Here is an 8975-nt window from a genome sequence, read left to right as displayed (position 1 = left end):
GTGACCTTTAGAGCTCCTTCACTTTCACACATCATTGTTCAAGGTGAAAGATAATTGACATCTAATATTATCTCTACGGTAGTGGCAAAGGAGATGGTTAAACAAGGTTGTGAAGCATATCTTGCTCATATATTTGATACACTCTTAAAAGGTCCAAGCCTTGAGGATATACCCATGGTGTCTGAATTGCTTGATGTCTTCCCTGAAAATCTTTTCGAACTGCCCCCAGAGATAGAGGTTGAATTTCCCATAGAAGTTGTTCCTGGAACCACTCTTATCTCTATGATGCCTTATTGAATGGCTCCAGTAGAACTGAAAGAGTTGAAAAATCAATTGCAAGAACTCCTTGAGAAAGGATTTATTCGCTTGAGTGTTTCTCCCTGGGAGCTCTTATGCTATTTATGAAAAACAAAGATGGGACCTTTAGGCTTTGTGTTGATTACCGGCAACTAAACAAGGTAACTATTAAGAATAAATACCCACTGGCTAGGATTGACAATTTATTTGACAAGTTAAAGGGTGCTAGTGTGTTATCAAAAATTGACTTAAGGTCTGGGTATCACCAACTGAGGGTAAGGGAACATGATATCCTTAAAACTACCTTTAGGACTCGGTATGGCCATTATGAATTTTTGGTGATGGCATTTGGTTTAACGAATGCTCCCGCGACATTTATGGATTTGATGAATCGCGTATTTAATCCTTATCTTGATCAATTTGTAGTGGTTTTTATAGATGATGTGTTAATATATTCCAAGGATAATGAAGATCATAGAAAGTATCTTCGAATTGTTTTGCAAATTCTGCAAGAGAAGAAGCTTTATGCCAACTTGTCTAAATGTGAATTTTGGATAATTGAAGTGGCCTTTCTGGGACATATTGTGTTGGAAGCAGGTGTGAAAGTGGATCCTAGTTAAATTCACGCTATTGTTGAATGGAAACCACCTAAAAGTCCAACCGAAGTAAGGAGTTTCTTGGGTTTAGCGGGATACTATAGAAGCTTTGTCAAAGGCTTCTCCATTATAGCATCTCCTTTGACTAAACTCTTGAGGAAGGACGTCAAGTTTGTATGGGATGAAAAATGCCATGAGAGTTTTGAAAAGCTCAAATCCTTATTAACACAAGCTCCTATCCTTACTCCACCAACTGAAGGGAAGGAATATGTGATATATGGTAATGTCTCTCATCGCGGTTTGGGTTGTGTCTTGATACAAGAAGGGAAAGTGGTTGCGTACACTTCCCGAAAATTAAAACCACATGAGCTGAACTATCCTACTGATGACCTTGAGCTCGCTGCCATAGTGTTTGCCTTGAAAATTTTGAGGCACTACTTATATGGCGAAAAGTGTCACATATTTATTGATCACAAGAGTTTGAAGTACTTGGGTACATAGAAAGAGTTGAATTTGAGGCAGCGTAGATGACTTGAACTCATTAAAGATTATGACTGCATGATTGATTATCATCTGGGTAAAGCTAATATGGTAGCAGATGCTCTAAGTTGTAAAGCCGTTACTAGTTCATTGCTAAGCCACTTGCCTTTGTTTGTTAAATTGAGAGCCATGAATGCTTGTCTTGCATTTAACTATGATGGCTCTATTACTGCTGTTTTGCAAGTCAAACTAGTTCTACTTGAACAGGTGAAAAAGCACAGAAGTTAGACGAGAAGTTGGTGAAATTGATCAAAAAAGCTCAAATTAGAGAAAAACTTGATTTTAAATTAAGGGAGGATGGTGTTCTACTTTATCAAAATAGGTTATGTGTCCCTAAAGATGACAATTTGAGAAAAGAAGTTTTGAATGAAGTACATACTTCACCATATGCAATGCATCCTAGAGGTACTAAAATGTACCAAACCATTAAATAACACTATTGGTGGAATGGTATGAAGAAAGAAATTGCAAAGTTTACTTTTAGATGCTTAGTTTGTCAATAGATAAAGGCCAAGCATCAAGTCCCGACTAGTTTATTACAACCCTTGTCGATACCTGAGTGGACATGGGAAAGAATAGCTATGAAATTTGTTTCTGGGCTTCTACGCACTCAAAGAAATCATGATGCAATTTGGGTTATAGTTGATAGGCTAACCAAAAGTGCTTATTTCTTGGTCATCAAGGAGGACTACCCACTTGAACGTCTAGCCGAATTGTATTTTGAGGATATTATGAGGTTACATAGGGTTCCTATTTCTATTGTATCTGACCAAGACCCAAGGTTTACGTTTAGATTTTGTACTAGATTGCAAGAAGCTTTGGGCACTAGTTTGAACTTTAGTACATCTTTTCATCCTCAGACAGACGGTCAATTCGAGAGGGTGATTCAAATCTTGAAAGATATGCTTCAATCTTGCATTATAGAACTTGAAGGTAGTTGGGACAGACACCTAGCCTTGATAGAATTTGCTTATAATAATAGCTACCAATCAACTATAGGAATGCCTCCCTATGAAGACTTATATGGGAGAAAGTGTAGAACTCCTCTTTGCTAGAATGAAGTTGGTGAAAGAAAACTGGTTGGTCTTGAGATTGTGCAACAAACTGAAGATAAGGTAAAAGTCATCAAGGATCGTCTAAAAATTGCTTCAGATAGACAAAATTCTTGTGTTGATCTAAAGAGGCATGAAATTGAGTATCAAGTAGGAGATACGGTCTTTTTAAAGGTTTCTCCATGGAAGAAGATTATAAGATTTGGCCAAAAAGGAAAACTTAGTCCTCGATTTATTGGACCATATGAAGTACTTAAGAGAGTTGGTCCAGTTGCATATAAACTGGCTCTTCCACTGGACTTAGATAGAATCCATAATATCTTTCATGTTTCTATGCTTAGAAGATATCGCTCCGATCCATCTCATATTCTCCCTATCGAATCTATTGAGATAAGTCCTGACTTGACATATGATGAGGAACCTATCTGAATCTTAGCCCGTGAGACAAAAGAGCTTACGAACAAGAAAGTTCCTTTAGTAAAAGTCTTTTGAAGGAATCATTTTGGCACGGAAGCAACCTGGGAGCGAGAAGAGGATATGAAAATTCAATATCCACTTTTGTTTTGACTATAAGGTAAATTTCAAGATGAAATTTCTTAAGGGGGGAGAGTTGTAACACCCCAATTTTCTTTCTATGGTTTTTCTAAAGGATTGCCAGGTGATCCACATTATCTATGAAGTTCTATGTAAGCTATTGATTGGGATGTCTTACGTAACAAACCTACTTGAGTAAACGTCGAGCTTAGGTAGCAAGGATTACATAGGTTCCTAAAGTAAGATGAGATTATGAATCCACGGAAGTGAGAAAAAGAGACATAACACCTACTTGAAACAAGTACTTGGGGTGGACCCCATGCTGCCATGTGGCAACTTTGGATTGGTCGCATAAATGAGGTGGCGCCCTAGGGGATGGAAATATGTCACCCCTAGGGGCTGCTACGTGTCATACATTAAGGGAGCATATATATACATATTAAGATGACAAAGAAGTCATTTTTCATCCTTACACGTAGAAATTTGAGAGGAAAAACTTATAGAATAAGAGAGAGTACCTACGGTAGCAACAAGGAAGAAATGTAAGCTCCAATTTCGTTCAGTCAATTAATTATCTAAGGTTTTATTCGATCAAATGGAGGTGTTTAATAATGTAAAATTTATAGTTGGGGTAGCGAGGAGGTTCTTATTCTTCGTAGCAAACCCATTTTTGGATATGACTGTCGTTAGTAATATTAGTATAACTCATTGTGTAAAACTTTATTTCGAGTGATTCAAGATGTTTTGGATAGATATTTTATAGGAATATAAATTTCATTTAGGATCAGAAACCCAGTTTTGCTTTTAGATACTTGAAAAAGGGTGATGAAGTATAGGGGAGGTGCTGCCCAGATTTTGTTTTGGAAATCCTACATGGATAGCTATTGGTATTTTGGGTATATCTTTTTGTACAGAATTGTTGTAGGGTTGATTCGAAATTCTATGAGACTCTAAGACATATTTCTATAACTTTCATTGAGTCTACAAAGCCTATTTCTCTCATTTACCTCTTCGAAACTGAGCAACAACACCAGACAGTAGACTGTCCGGAATTCCGGTTTGAATAGTTTGGGTTGATTTTTATTAATTTCATATTTAGTTTCAATATGATGAGACTCTATAAACTTAAGTAGATATTTGATTGTGTATTTAAGGTGTATATGTGCTTATAGAAGCTAAGAGGTACTGTTTGATGAAGTAGATTTTGGTTAATCTATGGTGGAGAGGAAGTGAGCCCCTCGAGTTGTGGTAGAACATGTTGTATGCTAAAACGCCAAGGTTTGTGTATAAAATTGAACTTAAAATATTTTATTTGCTGAAATTTGAAGTATTTTGATAGGTTGTTTCCTTGCTCTTTGTTTTGTATTTTGGTATGACTATTATCTCAAGTATTGTCGTCGAAGTAAAGGGTTATGCTTGTGGTGTACTGCTGCAGGTGTGTAGGGGTGTGTTGGGCCTAAATTTATTCTAAAAGGGGTGTGGGTGCTTCTGGTTGCAGCAACACGACTCCTCGTTTTGTATAATTAACGGTGTTACAAAATAAAGGCTAGACACCCTATTTTGATATCGTAATTATGAGTGAGTCATTTGGAGTTTATGTTGTATATTGTTGGTGTGAATTGTTCAAAAGTATGATGCAGGTTATTGTTGTTGGTTGGCTTTAGTGTTTAGGGATCTAATTTGAAATTTGGATAGGGCACGTTATAGGGGAGGTGCTTCCCAATTTTTGTTAACGCCTTAACTAATTAAAGAACTAGTCGAGGATATGAACAAGAAAATAAATTCCATGAATACTAAGGTGCAACCTGAGATGCTGGAAAGCTAAGAGTGGTTGATATTCATATTACTTTCATGTTGAATAGGTTCAAAGGACGACGAGGCGAATGGGATAAAGAGTAACTCATAAGAGGTATGTGAAGCTCTCTTTTGGCATGTTTTTGACATAGGTATGTAAAGCCTATTCTTTCTCTTCCTTTTGGCATGTCTTAGATGTAGGCTATGGAGGGTGAAAGCTTCGGGGAAACTTTACTCTTAGGTTCTGAATATGACTTCAGGAGTCTTGATCATTTCTGGATGTTAAGTCTTTTAAAGTAGTTAAACTCTTACTCCTCGAGTCTTTTATATGACTGTATAACGATTCATTCGACTAAGCTCTTTTTTGTGAAAAAAAAAGTCTCTGAGCCAACCAACCCTCGAACTGCTATATGATATTTCATACTGATATATGTCTAAGATTTCCAAAACTCTCTTTTACATAGTCCTTAGTGACATTTAGAGGGTATACATTAGATACTTTCTTCCCTAATCTCTAGGGATGATTCACCTGATGACTTCATTGAGCCTCCATTAATGATTTAAATTGTGTTTTGTTTCTCACTACTCTACTCGTGTATACTATAACACTTCTTTTATCGCGCCCGGGTTGGGAATAGTAATCGTGTACAATTCACTGCATTTTTCACCATTCCCTCACTAGAGGCCCAGTACGTATGTATATATATGATGATGTGTTGTAATAAGGTGGTGATGGCACTGGGGCCATGATGGTTTTACAGATATGATTTACCGGACCCCTGAAAGGGCCAGCTATATGCTATGATATGAGCATGCATGCTTTTGTAATTCATAGAGTACAGGTACAGGCTTCTAATTTGATAATTTATTCCCCTGCTTCTTTATTTCAGATATACCTCTAGTTGTATTATGTTACATTTTACATACTCAGTACATATGTCGTACTTTCTTGGAGGGCTGCGTTTCATGCCTGCAGGTACATATATAGGTTTTGGGAGTCCGACAGCTTAGGATTCCACGTAGCTCAATTAGAAGAGGCTCCATTATATTGGAGCCTAGTTTTTTATACTGGCCACTAATGTATAAAATTATTTTGTCTATTCAGGGGTACGACGGGGGCCCTGTCCTACCATATGTTGTCGTTAATATTTTAGAGGTCTGCAGACATGTATATGTGGGTTGTATATGTTAGTTTGGTTCAGCTGGGTCTATATGATATATTGTATGTGTTATTATGTTATGGCAGCCTTGTCGGCTTATGTGCCATTTCATGAGGTGATACAAATGAAAGAGGCTATAGGTTTATAAAAATGTTATCGCCCAATAGGGCTTTGATGCATGGCATTGTGTTGTTTATAATCCAGTTTGACTATACTTAATTTATATGCACTACATGTCTATAGTTCGACTTTACCACAGCTGATAGATATATATATGGGGGTCAAAGTTGGACCCCAGTCGCGGCCTACGGGGATGGGTCATCATAGTGACGAACAAGGGAATTGAAGAATTTAATGGCTCCAAGCCCAAGGTTTATACACCACTAAGCTTTATGCTTAATGATAGTTGTTTTCTATCATAGGTAATGTGCGAAATGAGGTATGAAGATGGCCATTTGGAGTAGACTTTGTAGAGCCCTTGTGAAGATCACATCTGCATATACATCTAGTTTTTGTAAAAATATTGGAGGACTTGTACATGATACATATGGCTTGTGAAAACAAAACTATATGCTTATATGTTGAACAGGGTGACTAGTTTTTCTATTTTGGAGTATGTTTTTAACACAAGTCATGCCTATACTGCATTTATATATTGGCTTATAATTTTGCATAAAGGAAGATAATAGTTTTGTAATAATTACTGATTTGAGTTTTGTGTATTTTATGGACCCGCAATGGTGTTGACTATTTGTGATTTTTTTAAAAAAACTACCTTTTATTTCATAACTGGCATCCTCCCAAAGGGGGTGCTACAAGTTCGGGTGCATGTCAGTGTTGTCAAAGATCTAAGCTGTATCCCTCTATGGGTCCCAAACCTTAGCGTGGTACGTTATCCGGTAAGTGTGAATTCCCTTTTTGAAATAATAATGATTATGGTCGATTGGTTGCAAGCACCTTTTTGCTTCAATAGATTTTTAAACTCATTAAGTAAAGTTTTAATTCCTAAGTAAGTCTATTCTTGAATAGAAGGGTTATGATTCAGTAGTTAAAGGGTAGATTATCTCGTCTTAAGGCCCCAAGGTTGATTCTAGGAGTTGTATTTATTATACTGTGTTGGTTAGGAATATCAACTCAAGAAGTCCTTCTCTTGAGTTGGGTTTCGAAGGTAATGAGTCTTATAACATGAGTGTGTATTCTCGTCTAGATAAAGACAATATATGGTCAGTTTACTTAGTAGGGTGTTTATGGGGAGCATGGCTCATGTTAATGAATGGAAGAGGGAGTCGTAAAGGATGTCCATCGTTTGGCTAGAGTGAGGGTGAAGTTGAGTGGTTCCAATTATAGTGGGTCAAATTGGATCCGAATTATCTTTGGTAGTAGATGTTAAGTCAAACAATACCTTGACCCATCATAGACAAAGTGAAGGAATTGGTGGAGAAATATGCGAGTAGAAGCCTTTCCCTAAGGGGGAGATAGAGTACCTAGTTACCAAGGTCAGTTATGTGTTTCGAGATTGATGATATTAGACGAATCATGATAGGTAGAGAAGGAATGGATGTTCAATATTATGATAATTGTGGTATGCTTGGCACATTTAAGGTTATAGACTTGGAGCAAGAGCTAGATGAGACCTTGTTATGTGCAATGGATAGGTAAGAATACATTGGTGTAACCTTTTGTAGGAGTGAATACCAATGAGGATATAGAGATGATAAGATATATATGAAAATTGTTAAGTGATGTTGACTTCAAGGGAGAGATAAAATGATTAGAATGGTAGGCCCGAATGTATGGTTGTAGGTATATGTGTGATTGTAGTAGGCTATTGATGACTTCTCGTTAAATGTTTCAAATAAATGTATTAAAATGATTATAGAACTAGGCTTGAATGTAGTGTTGATGGCATACGGGTGAATGTATGATGTATTGTGTGTTTCTTTATTAGTTCTCGAGATTTGTAGAATATGGTAGTAACAGGTAGTACTCTTGAGGTGAGCACTTGCCACTGATTGATTTTGCCTACAACAATAGTTACCACTGTAGCATCCAAATGGCCTCTTTTGAAGCCTTGTATGGGAGAAAATGTAGGTCTCTGGTGGGGTGGTTTGAAGTAGGTGAGATGGCATTGATTGGTCCATATTTGGTAGTTGATGTAATGGAGAAAGTAAGGCTCATAATAGAGAGATTGAAAATGGCTCAAAATCGTCAAAAGTCCTATTCAGACACTAGGAGGAGAGACTTTGAATTTGATGAGGGTGATTGGTGTATTTGACAATTTCACCTATGAAAGAGGTAATCCAATTTGGCAATAAAGGGAAGTTTAATCCTAGATATACAGGACCCTATAGGATATTGAAGTGCATTGGTAAAGTAGCATATGAGTTAGACTTACCACTTGAGATGGCTTTGGTTCATTCGGTATTTCATGTGTTAAAGTGAGGAAGTTTATGGGTGATCCAAATTATATTGTGCCAATGGGTAATGTAAGTATTGAAGAAAATTTGACTTATAAGGAGGTTTCGATAAAGATCTTAGACCATAAAGTAAAGAAGTTAGGAAACAAAGACGTTGCATCTGTCGAAGTCTTACAGAGGAACGAACAAGTAGAAAGTACTACGTGGGAGGCGGAATCGGACATGATAAAGTGTTATCCGTATCTCTTCCCTTCCACACAAACCTAAAGGTATTAAGTTTTTCATGATCAAATCCATTAAACTACTATGTTTCAATTCCATATGTCATTCATATGAAAGCATGATTAATGAAAATGATTTTTACAAAGACTATGTTTTATGTTAAGTATGAAGTTTACATGTTCTATGAATTCTTCAAAGTGATGTTCATGTTGGGTTGCTATTCCTTTGTCCATGAACTTCCTATATTAGGTTGATCTAATTCGAGGACGAATATTCCCAAAGGGGGAGATATTTTAACCACCCTCAAAAATGAACACAAGTACCTTAAGAATGTCTTGGGAATAAGCCGCTTAAGTAATGCAT

Source organism: Solanum dulcamara, chromosome 2 (genome assembly GCF_947179165.1).
Source record: "Solanum dulcamara chromosome 2, daSolDulc1.2, whole genome shotgun sequence".
Taxonomy (NCBI): Eukaryota; Viridiplantae; Streptophyta; class Magnoliopsida; order Solanales; family Solanaceae; genus Solanum; species Solanum dulcamara.
Note: the sequence above shows the minus strand (reverse complement) of the source record.